This window comes from Pituophis catenifer, unplaced genomic scaffold, assembly GCF_029215685.1.
Source record: "Pituophis catenifer annectens isolate HBS135680 unplaced genomic scaffold, rPitCat1.0.hap2 SCAF_14, whole genome shotgun sequence".
In the NCBI taxonomy this organism is placed as follows: Eukaryota; Metazoa; Chordata; class Lepidosauria; order Squamata; family Colubridae; genus Pituophis; species Pituophis catenifer.
This window is the reverse complement of record NW_027256894.1, coordinates 14,376,223-14,389,144: the sequence shown is the minus strand read 5'-3', so window position 1 is coordinate 14,389,144 and position 12,922 is coordinate 14,376,223. Positions and strand designations below refer to the sequence as shown.

Genomic DNA, 12,922 nt, shown 5'->3' with positions numbered 1-12,922 from the left:
TACTATAGAGGAAAACCAAACAAAAGCCAAAAATGTCAGGTTAAAGATGCCAAGCAAACAGCCACTGCTTTATTTCACTAATACCATCTAGAATAGAACAGAATAGATTTTTTTTTATTGGCCAAGTGTGATTGGACACACAAGGAATTTGTCTTGGTGCATATGCCAGTGGTGAAATGTAAAATTTGTTACTACAGGTTGTGGGCGTGGCTTGCTGAAGGGTAATGTGACTGGGTGGGCGTGGCCAACATTTTTTAAAAAAACTTTTTAAAGCATTTTTTCTACAACCGAAGAGGTTGTAGAAAAAATGCTTTTAAAAGTTAAAAAAAAAGCCTCTGATGATTGCACAGCTCAGATGGGCATGGGGGTGGGGGGGAAGGGATTTTTGCTACCAGTTCTCCAAACCACCCGCCGCCATCGCTACCAGATCGGGTGATCCAGTCCGAACCGGGAGCATTTCACCCCTGGCATATGCTCTCAGTATACATAAAAGAAAAGATATGTTCATCCAGAATCATAAGGTACAACACTTAATGATAGTCATAAGGTACAAATAAATAAATAAATGAGGTAGGGGGTTAATGGTTTTTTAAGTCCAGCAAAAAGAAAAGAAGTTGAAGCAAAACCTTTCTAAGGTCTGGAATGGATTTTCAATTGAAACAGGTTATAATTGAAGAAGCAGAGTTTATGAAGAAGAGAACAGCCAGCTCTTTAAACCTGACGTCTGCAAAGATTGATTTCACAGACATTTATTTTTTAAAAGTACGTTTCTTGTTCCTTTTGAGACCTGGATCTTGCCCAGTTCAAACGCAAGCCACTCAAGATTAAATTTGCATCTCACTCCATCCATGAAATGCTGAGCTTATTGTGTGTCTTTTGGTTGTGCAAAGGTTCTACCTTTGCATTTAAAAACTTCGGACCAAAATGTCACCAGATTGGAAGTGTACTGGAACAATCCTCAAAAAATATTTGAATAACTGATGCTCATATTTCTGAATCTATTGGGGAATAGGCACTGGTGAAATTCAATTTTTTTTACTACCGGTTCTGTGGGCATGGCTTGGTGGGCGTGGTGTGGCTTGGTGGGCGTGGCTTGGTGGGCGTGGTAGGGGAAGGATACTGCAAAATCCCCATTCCCTCCCTACTCCTGGGGAAAGAATATTGCAAAATCTTCATTCCCACTCCACTCTGAAACCAGCCAGAGGTGGTATTTGCCAGTTCTCCAAACTACTCAAAATTTCTGCTACCAGTTCTCCGAACTACTCAAAATTTCCGCTACCAGTTCTCCAGAACCTGTCAGAACCTACTGGATTTCACCCCTGGGAACAGGCCTACAAAAGATGAGATCTCTTAATTCTTCTAAGCAACATGCCGTCACTGGTTTCCCTCACCTGTGAGTGACAGGCTAGAAAACAGCCCCCAGCCCAAGTGGGTGGGACCACAGCAAAGACATGGGAAGGCTGGATAGAAGAAAGAATTCGGATTCCCTTTCATTTTCAACTTAACCTTAATTAAATACTGTATCCATTTACTCCTTGATCCAAGGAGATGGGGGAATTTGAGGGGCCCTTGGTGCTCTCTGAGCTTGGCTGTTTTCTTGTAGATGTTTCATTACCCAAACTAGCTAAGATCATCAGTGCAAACTCTATTCCCTTCTAGCACTGATGGTGATACCTAGTATGGTAATGAAATGTCTGCGAGAAAACAACCAAGGTCCGGACCACCAAGGGCCTCTCATTTCAAACCTGAGCTATAAATATTCTCCTTTATTGGTACCACAGATGGGGAAATTTTCATTCCTCCAACTCCAACTTCCTTCAGTCTTTTATATAACCCCTTAAGCATCGCAGAATTTGCTGATCCAGAATTTTTTATGTCCAAGCTGAAGGAGGAAATCTGACCTCGCCTAATATTATGCTCTCCGTGTTCCCCCCACTTTCCATTCAGCTTTCTCCCCATCCTTTCTGAATGAGTCACTCTCAAGCTTGGCTAAAAGCAAGGAGTTTCAGCCTAGCATGACAGCCACTGTCAAAAATGGTTAATGTATCAGACAGGATTGAATTTGGATGGGAAACAGGAGGCTTCAATTAATGCTGATCCATGGATTTTGCCACTTGCCCTCAAGCAAAAATGGGGAATCATGGATGCCTACCAGCTTTTTCAGACTATCCCTTGACATTAGATATACTGTTCATGATTGTCGGTAACTAGGGCACTGGGTTGATGACTTCCATACTACGGCACTCACTCAGCCAAATCCTATTAGGATAAAAAAAGTTACCGCCCAAAAACTTTGTATGCTACAGCTCTTAGATCAGGAAACAAACTTCACCAAAAAAAATTCTTTAAAATTCTATTTTGTTGATCTAGGCCAGGGGTCCTCAAACTTTTTAAACAGGGGGCCAATTCATGGTCCCTCAGACTGTTGGGGGGGGGGGCGGGTGGACCGGCTGGGCGGGCATGGCTAGGTGGTCATGTGACTGGATGGCGTTGCTAGGTAGTCATGTGATTGGGTGGGCATGGCCAATTTAGTAGTCCAAACAATACACACAAATTAAACTTTAATTTGTTTTGCTCCGGGGGGTGGAAAGCAGGTTAATGAAGGGATGTGGCTGCCTTGGGGTGTGTATGAGGGACTTCTGTTTGTTGTGTGTGTGTCTCTCCCTCCCTCCCTCTTTCTCTCTCTCTCTCTCTCTCTGGAGGCCAGGGAGGCCAAAAACGGGCCCGTTTTTGGCCTCCCGAGGCCTCCAGACATCCCATTTTTGGCCTCCGCGGCCTCCAGTACCACTCTGCTGCCCAAAAACAGTCCCTGTTTTTGGCCTCCTGAGGCCTCCACCTGTCCTGTTTTTGGCCTCTCTGGCCTCCAGAAGGAGGGTGGGGATGGTGGGTAGGCAGGGTGTTGTGGGCGGGGCAGCCTGGTGGTGGTCCGATGTGGGTCAGATTAATGGCTTCGGCCACGGGCCGTAGTTTGAGGACCCCCGATTTAGGCTATAGTAACAGCATTTTCACTTCACTTCTTCTCCTTATACCAAAGATAGTCAAGGTGGGAAAACCTTGACTTTCTTTCTCACATTTTCTTGTTTTCTCAGGCTAAGCTCATGTTTTACTCAAAGTTTCCACCTATTTTCTTCAGGAAAGCCCATCTCTGCTTTCCTTAAAAGTACACAATTTGCTTTAATCGCCTCAGAAGTCAAGTTCAACGTGTGTCACTATTTAAGCCTGGAGAAGTGAATTCAAGTCTTCCCTCCTTCGTGAAGTCATGCCACTGCATTCAGTGACAGTTAAAATAGAGAGGGATGGCCACTTGAGAGCACTTGGATGGAGAATCATGAACTGTACGAATCTGTTTTCAGATTATTTGACCTGCTTTTGCCAGCAGCCAAGAATTTTGCCTATAAATCTCTTTTGTTCCATGTTTATGTGGCAAGAAAGAAAAACCACAAGGAATGTGGAACAGATGCAAAAAAAAGGCGGGGGGGGGGGCAGCATCCAACTCTTCTGCTTAAAATACATCCAAGGCAAAAAAAAAAAAAAAAAGACAGCATGCAAATAGGAAAGTCCAGTCACTGATTTACTTTAAAAAAGAAAGAAAGAAAAGAAAATGAAAGGGGAAAGGGAAGGAAAGTAAACATACCAAGTTTTATTGGAAAGTCTAGTGGCACCATTCATTTTAAAAGGAAGGAAGGAAGGAAGGAAGGAAGGAAGGAAGGAAGGAAGGAAGGAAGGAAGGAAGGAAGGAAAGAAAAGAAGAAAGAAAGAGAAGAAGGAAGGAAGAACGGAAAGAAAGGAAAGGAAAGGAAAGGGAAGGAAGGAAGGAAGGAAGGAAGGAAGGAAGGAAGGAAGGAAGGAAGGAAGAAAGAAAGAAAGAAAGAAAGAAAGAAAGAAAGAAAGAAAGAAAGAAAGAAAGAAAGAAAGAAAGAAAGAAAGAAAGAAAGAAAGAAAGAGACTAGTCAAGGAGAACCTGAAGATAATAACTAGGATTATTTTCAGATGATTGTTGGAAACTGCTTGGGCTAATGATAGAACTCTTGAAAAGAACAAGCTTAATAAAAACACCCCTGTTAAAAGGTTTTATCAATGGAATTGTGAGAAAGAAATCAATAACTACAATGCTGCTACCAGCATTCCATAGTTGATAATATCATTAAGAAGAACTTGGCTGGGTCAGGCTTAGCTGTTTGACTTATGCAACCGCCAGCCCGATGCATTCAAGAAGCTTTTAACCACAGGGAGGAAGCCTATCTTTCAATATTAATAAGATTAGTGGTCATTAATAGCCTTTTCATTCATTCATGACTGTGCTTCCTTTCAAACTGTCAAAATGTGTGGCCATCAGGGCATGTAATGCCACTGCATTCCTCAGTTTAACTAACTCCTGGGTGAAAAAACACTTCCTTCTACTGCAGCGTTTCTCAACTCTGGGGACTTGAAGAAGTGTGGACTTCAACTCTCAGATTTTCCCAGTCAGACTGCTGCTCTGCCTTGATTTAGGAGGTTATTATCGAAGACATATAGCTTTTAAAGTTTACTTTAAGTTCTTCCAGGCATCTCTTTTAGCTGGAAAACCCAGTCTATATCCCAAAGAGCAGTGGTGGTGCAGTGGTTAGAATGCAGTATTTTAGTATTGACCACAGTCTGGAGTTTGATCCTGATGAACTCAAGGTTGACTCAGCCTTCCATCCTTCCGAGGTCAGTAAAATGAGGAGCCAGATTGTTGGGGGCAACAGGCTGACTAAGTTTAAGTGCTATTGCTATCTTTCAGCGCCATTCTTCACCCAATGGTCACTTATATAACGGACATTTATCGTGGACATTTATCATGGACATTTATAGATATTTCAAGAAAACTGGAAGAAATCTTCATGGCATTGGTTGTGTCAAAGAGCTTCTCATACACAAATATGACAGAGCACCTATCCAGGTGGAAAAAAATATCCCCTGGTTAAGATACAAGAAAACAGGACTGTTGCTTGTATACAATCATGTATCGTGTTGAATAACAGACCTACCTTATCAAGCACCACCTTGGCATGGCATGGTCTCTGCCATCCTGAGAAATTAAATCCAGATCCACATGTACATCATTTGAATGTTTATTCCTGACACCAACCTGAAATAATTTAAGAAGAAGGTACGGTAGTTTGAATTAACTCACAAAATTAATTACTAGATGTCAACAGCTAGGTTACTGGGATTAGAATATGATCAACTGGAGGCTGATGGGTGATGGGAACGATGAGAAGATTAATAGTAGTGCAGACTTAGTGAATAGTTTGACAGTGTTGAGGGAATTATTTGTTTAGCAGAGTGATGGCGTTTGGGGAAAAAACTGTCCTTGTGTCTAGTTGTTCTGGTGTGCAGTGCTCTATAGCATTATTTTGAGAGTAGGAGTTGAAACAATTTATGTCCAGGATGCGAGGGGTCTGTAAATATTTATACAGCCCTCTTTTTGACTCGTGCAATATACAGGTCCTCAATGGAAGGCAGGTTGGTAGCCATTGTTTTTTCTAAAATTCTAATTATCCTCTGAAGTCTGTGTCTATTTTGTTGGGTTATAGAACCAAACCAGACAGTTATAGAGTTATAGAGGTGCAGATGACAGACTCAATCATTCCTCTGTAGAACTGTTATTATTGCAAAAACCATAAATATAATTCCTCGCATCCTCCAACAAGGCCCCAACTTCAGCCAACTCTAAATGCTCGTGTATACAATATAGAGCCAGTTTGATTTAATGGTTAAGGCCCCAGCGTAGAAAGGAGGAGACCTTGAATTCAGGTGCGGTTTGAACCATGAAAAGTCAGCTTGGTGACTTCGGGCCAGTCACGCACTCTCAGCCCAACCCACCTCAGGGCAGTTGTTACAAGGAAAACAGAAGGAGAAAGGTGTGTCGTATTTATTCGCTGCCTTGAGTTATAACAATAAACAATAAGGCTGGGATACAAATAAATCAATAAAAGAAAGGATGCTTGAGAATCTAAATCAGATAGGCATTCGTGTGGCTGTCTTCTAGACACAAGACTGACCCCTTTCATTTGATCGAAGGTGGCAATTATCCCCTTAAACGAGAAGTCAGCAGTGCATCCTTAAAAAGACAGTTTAAGGGTAACAATTTTGTGCAACTGCTAATTTGGAAGGAGGAGAAGGCTGCTGCAGGGAAATGCCCACCCGGGAATATGAAAAACTGGACTGAGTAACAGTTTGGTCTTCAAGTGCTTATTGCAATCTGCAATAAGATTGATTATGAGCCGCGGTGGCACAGTGGTTAGAGTGCAGTATTGCAGGCTACTTCTGCTGACTGCCGGCTGCCTGCAATTTGGCAGTTCGAATCTCACCAGGCTCAAGGTTGACTCAGCCTCCCATCCTTCCGAGGTCGGTAAAATGAGGACCCAGATTGTTGGGGGCAAATATGCTGACTCTGTAAACCGCTTAGAGAGGGCTGTAAAGCACTGTAAAGTGGCATATAAGTCTAAATGCTATTGTTATTGCTATTATTGGGAATGGGTTGGGAAGGAATTACTGGGGAGCAAATAGAAAGAGGAAAAAAAAATACTACTACTACTACTAAAAAAATACTACCAGCAACTTTACTACATGTTAACAAATAGCATAATAAGCCTGCATGATCAACATGTGAGCTTGTCTTGCTTCAAAAGAAGGGCAAAGAGGAGTCAGTTAAGTCAAATTTTATTTTTTTTCTGCCATCTACAAATCTCCACACATGTTCTTTTTAACACTGAAATATTATATGCGAGTGATTTCCATATTTTGCACGCAAAATATGAAAGACCTGGCTTGAAACGGTACCATTTCTACTGTAAAAGCTAAACGACCGAAAGAAAGGACAAGAAAGAGTTTCTGAAAAATAAATAAATCTAATGGACAGCTTTCTGAAACAAAGGACAATAAAGGACAAATATTATACATTTCTCTCTCCACTCCCTTTTGCAGATGACAACCATTTCTGAGTGGATTTGGTAAATCCCAGGATAAAGGGATTTTTGCACGACTTAGTGTGTGGTTAGCCATACTATAATTTTTTTATTTAAAAAGACAACAAAGCAAAACATTTAATTGACTGCCTTCGTGGGGGAAAAAAAAAAAGTCAAGCACTCAGAGGAATTTTAATTACATTTGTTAAGGCCTTGCGCGTGAAGATTTTTTTAAAATTTTTGTTTTCCAAAGCATGTGTATTTAGAACACACTGTGTAAAACAAACATATAAATGGACCTGTACACTGCACGAGTCAAAACGAGGGCTGTGAAAATATCTACAGATAAAGCTGAAACCCACCTCTGCCCTAACCCCAAGCAGAGTAAAGCTATTAAACTTCCATCTCATTCAGCTCAAAGTCTAAAAGAAAAGACTTTAGGCGCAATATTGGAAGAAGGAAGATTTCCCTACTATTGAAGAATGGACATTAAAAGTAGCGAATTTGGCAGAAATGGCGAAAATTTCAGCATATTTGAAAGATCATTCACAAGAAAGATATATATCGGAATGGAGAAGATGGATTGATTATATTCAAAACAAATATCGGACTAAAAAAGTATCAAATAGCTTATGAATGAATAGAAAAATTAAGAGTATTTATATTTAGTTAAGTAAAAGGGGAGTTAAAGTGTGAAGGGGGGGATAGGAATCCATAGTTAGTTAGCTTAGTTTAGTATATGATTGTTAATTGTTATACCCTGTATTTTGTTCTGGGAAGTTCGGAGGGGGGGGGTGTTGGGGGGGGTAAGGAAGGGAGGGGGGAATGGGGAAATAATTGTAAAAAAAATTTCTTTTGAAAAAAAATTAAAAAAAATAGAAAAGACTTCAGACTTAAAAAAAAATAAAGTTGTGACATTGTGCATAATTGTGCGGCTAAACAATTTTTGGTAAACAAGCTATTTGCCCAATTTGGGGGTAACATGATTCACACTTCCTTAAAGGAGGGCTAGTAAGGAAAAATAAATGACAGTTACCCAATTCCCATTGTGACAAGCAGAAGTTAACAGATTGTCCTTTCTGCTCTGGAATTTACATTCCACAGATTGAGTGGGTCAACAAGAGTTGTCCAAACATATGAGAAATTCTAATTTTAGTTCCAGAGCTGACAGTTATAAATTAAATACAGCCTCAACGCTTGGGGTTCTGCAATGCAAACAGACTCTTTTCAGGACAACAGTGTCTATTTTCTCCAAACACACTTCAGGAAATGATTAGACTCCTTTTAAGCCATTTCCTATTATTATTTTTCTGAAATTAAACACAAGCACGTGGTTAAAACTGTGAACTCACTTGTGCAATGGTTACTATTATTAGCTGATGTTTATTGTGCTTGCTCTTGTTATCTGAACCACAATAGCCCCCAAAGTTCAAAACTGAGTTTAACTGAGTTTATAAAATGCCACCTGTTCCATACATCCGTTAAGAAAGCCCTAGAACCCAACAAGAAGGAATAGGGTTTTAGTAGCAGGTGGCTCAGTGGCTAAGACGCTGAGCTTGTCAATCGAAAGGTTGGCAGTTCAGCGGTTCGAATCCCTAGTGCCGCGTAACAGGGTGAGCTCCCATGACTTGTCCCAGCTTCTGCCAACCTAGCAGTTCGAAAGCACGTAAAAAATGCAAGTAGAAAAATAGGGACCACCTTTGGTGGGAAGGTAACAGCGTTCCGTGCGCCTTTGGCGTTGAGTCATGCCAGCCACATGACCACCGAGACGTCTTCAGACAGCACTGGCTCTTCGGCTTTGAAACGGAGATGAGCACCGCCCTCTAGAGTTGGGAACGACTAGCACATATGTGCGAGGTGAACCTTTACCTTTACATATTTTCCACGGAATGGGACATACTTGTCATGGCCAACTCACCACAGCCAACTAGCCACAAGACAATTCAACAATTCAATTTAATTATTTAAAATAATTTAAACATTAATAATTTTGGTCATTCAGGTTTCATTTTGTCCCTTCTTTGGCATCCTTTCTCTAAAAAGTCTGTAGAGATTCTCCATCATCCAGGTCATGGTTGTCCCAAAGGTGCTTTTTCAGGAGGCAAGTGGACTTTCTCGTTTTTGCCTTTTGAAGATGTTTCACTTCTCATCCAAGAAGCTTCTTCAGCACCAACAGGATAGTGGGGATCAATCCATCAATCCTTCCATTCCCCACTATCCTGTCAGAAATGCTGTAGGGTTTCCTGCCTAAGCAGGGGGTTGGACTAGAAGACCTCCCAAGGTCCCTTCCAACTCCTGTTCTGTTCTGTTCTGTTCTGTTCTGTTCTGTTCTGTTATTCTGTTCTGTTCTGTTATTCTGTTCTGTTCTGTTCTGTTCTGTTCTGTTCTGTTCTGTTCTATTCTATTCTATTCTTTGCTGCATCCCTGTGATCACGTGATCAAAATTCAGATGCTCGGCAATGGACTTGTATTTATGACTGTCCTGGGGTCACGTGATCCCCTCTTGCGACCTTCTGACAAGCCAAGTCCATGGGGAAGCCAGATTCACTGAACAACCACGTTACTCACTTAACAACTGCAGGGATTCACGGAACAAACGTAGCAAGAAAGCTCGTACAATGGAGCAAAACTCCTCTAACAAATGTCTCGCTTAGCAACAGAAATGATGGGCCCAATTGTGGTCATAAGTCGAGGACTACTTGTATTTAAATTAGCTGACCCTTTAGAAAAAAAAATTAGAATCTTTTCATGAACGAAGGCAAATCTTTTCCTTCAAAAGACTTCCTCTCCAAAGCTATAAAGGCCTCGCTCTGCTTTTCAAAATCCATGTTTTTTTCTACAGAATACAGAAAGGTGAGCTTGGTTGGGTTCCCTTGGCTTGGAGCCCACCTAGAACCACTGAATTCTGACAGGGCTATTTTCTAGCAAATGTGGGCGGTATATTGTATTAAGGTAGACATGTTTGGTCTTGGAGAAATTTCACACAACTATTAATATTAATCCCAACAGGTTGAAAATTGGCTGAAAAATTCCTAACTTACTCTCCCCCCCTGGGGCGGTCATACTGGTGCCATTCCCCTGGTGATCTTTACTCACCAAAATGTAATAATAATAATTGTGCTGCTCGGTTGCAAGCCAACTGCTCACGCCTACAGTAGACAATTCCAGAGTCACGCCCGCCAACATCTTCCCCTGGCAGGAATTTACAACAGGCCTAGCTTAAAAACAGCATCTCTCCATGGGTGTCTATTTATGCATAAACCACAGGCTGAAACTAAAAAAAAAAAAAACAAAAAAAAAAAACCTATTGCTGGAGAAAATTACAGTAGAAGGGTAGGCTATGAATTTCACTCCGGCTTCTGAAATTTAGAACATATTCTTGCCTCTTTTTCCTTGTTAAACAAAAGAACCTGAGAGATTTGACAGTTAGAACAATTAATCAGTGGAACAACTTGCCTCCGGAAGTTGTGAATGCTCCAACACTGGAAGTTTTTAAGAAGAGGTTGGATAACCATTTGTCTGAAGTGGTATAGGGTATCCTGCCTAAGCAGGGGGTTGGACTAGAAGACCTCCAAGGTCCCTTCCAACTCTTGTTATTCTATTCTATTCTATTCTATTCTATTCTATTCTATTCTATTCTATTCTATTCTATTCTATTCTATTTCTAATTCTATTCTATTCTGTTCTATTCCATATTTTTTTCTTTTTCTTTTCTTTTTTCTTTTCTAAACCATTCCATTCCTTTCCATTCCATTCTTCATTCCAATATTCTATTCTATTCTATTCTATTCTATTCTATTCTATTCTATTCTATTCTATTCTATTCTATTCTATTCTATTCTATAACCAGGATTTAAACAGGTTAGAAAAATTTGCCCTCTGCTTCCTTGGTTATTAATACAACCTTAGAATCATCTTAGAATCTTCCTCCCTAATAATTCTGCTTTAAAAAAAAAAAACTACTGGGCTATATTTTTGTCTGACTACTAGTGCGAAAAACACCTGAAGATTATATTTGGCTTTCAAGATATTGGAAATCACAGAGTTCTTCTCCAAGAAACAGAGAAATCAAGATGCTAATATCTCTACCTACAACTCCTTTGGGAGAATAGGATCTATTCCGCATCACGAATGGCTTTTCCCCCCTCAACTTTTATTATTGGAAAGCTGTTTCTCCCTCTGGTTTCCATCCTAAATGTTTGCTCTTGAAGAAACAGGGCTCAGTATTAAAGCTCTGTAAAGTTCTGTGGAGCACAGCACACAAAAGATTTCTAAACCCCAAAGCTACAATCAGCTTTTTTTAAAAAAAATCCCAGCAGCAAGAATCTCAAACCTAAAATAACTCTTTTGCTTAACGTTTCACACTAATGTGCTTATTTTTTTTCCCCTTCTTTTTAAATAAACTCACCTTAGCTCTGTTTACATCCTCTTGGAGGCAGTTAGCAAAAAGGAACTGAATACCTCTTTTGCAGCTCCTTTTTCCCTTTTCCTTGTTATTATTTTTAATTGCACTGTTGACATTTCCATTTGGGGCATCTGTGAAACTCAGAGATGCCCAGTTACATTTCGGATACTCTCTTGAACGGCAGATGCAGGGCTGGGCTGCTGGGGTTCGCAGGGGTTCAGGAGAACCTCTAGCTAAGATTCTGTGCAGTTCAGAGAACCCGCAAATCCCACTCCTGGCTGGCCCTGCCCATCCCTCCTCTCCCAGGAGTCCCCAGGGCAGCCTGTTTTGGATGCAGGTAAGTGCAGGGCGTATGTGGAGGCTCGGGGAGGGTGAAAAATGGACCTACCGGACGTTCGGGAAGTTTCCGGCCTCCAGAGGGCCTTTGGAGCCTGGGGAGGCCATTTTCGCCTTCCCAGAGCCTCAAGAAAAGCCTCCAGAGCCCGGGGAAGGCAAAAACGCCCCCCTACCATGGTGCAAGAGGCCGACTAGGGCACACCCAACATGGCCATGCCCACCCAGCAACCGGGTAGAGAACCTGTTGCTAAAATTGTTGAAGCCCACCTCTGGGCGGATGGGTCTATCCGGTTCGGGCAAACCGGTAGCGGAGGCTGCAAGAGGCTCCGCCCACCCACCCCGACGTCATCATATCTCATTTTTGATGCTCTCCGCACGCATGAAAGGCTCTGCGCGTGCTCGCATTTGTGAACTGGTAGCGAAGGTAAGTGAATAGCACCTCAGCATATTAACTATGCTCTCCCACTTGAGTGTATCACCAGCAAGGAATTTAATCATTGGGCGATTAACAATTTAGAAAGTGGAAAAAAGAATAACACTCAAAAGGAGCAATCAGTATTTGTCTTCAGCAGGAGGAAGAGGAAGAAGATGGAAGCTCATAAGGTGTTGAAAGGGAAAAGGAGGAGAGAGAGAAAAGTCCCTATTAAGCTAGGCAGGTCTGCAACAGGCTGCCTCAAGCATCAGTGTATTAACTCTGCTCTCCCACTTGAGTGTATCACCAGCAAGGAATTTAATCATTGGGCGATTAACAATTTGGAAAGCAGAAAAAAGAATAACATTCAAAAGGAAGTAGGATCCAAAGAGGCTTTAGCAGAGTACTCATGTGTTGTGCTCCAAATGCCAGTGCTGCTGCTGCTTGTTTTTTAAAAAATGTCCCTCAACTATTAATTGATCTCTCTCTCTCTTTCTCTTTGGCACATGTTATTAATTCCCTAGAGTTAATTCCTAATTCTTCGCATTTTGAAAAATCAAGCAGCTGGAGGGGGGGGGCGGAGAAAATTGCTTACTGATCGAATAGCTTTCTTCTCTAGAATGATGCATCTCGTCTATTTTTCTTTCTTTACAGGTGCCACCCCTCCCTAATGAAGGAGGGAGAAAATTGGATGCTCCCTTGCCAACTACGTTTGCACAGATCTGGGAATTAATCATAGACTGTAGCTCTGCACAGATTAAAGAAAACAATTATTCCTCTCTTTTGTTGAAACTCCACATCTTTTGTTGTTAGTTGCCAAGTCGTGTCCGACCCATC

At 41.4% G+C, this 12,922-nt stretch overlaps 1 long non-coding RNA gene across 1 annotated transcript in view; it reads right to left on the bottom strand.

Moving 5' to 3' along the window:
• LOC139324085 (uncharacterized) overlaps positions 1–12,922 on the bottom strand; it is a 66,968-nt gene that overhangs the window by 4,562 nt on the left and 49,484 nt on the right. Inside the window, exon 6 of the long non-coding RNA XR_011601044.1 lies at positions 5,010–5,110. This is a non-coding gene — a long non-coding RNA (uncharacterized lncRNA). The remainder of the gene's footprint in view (positions 1–5,009; positions 5,111–12,922) is intronic.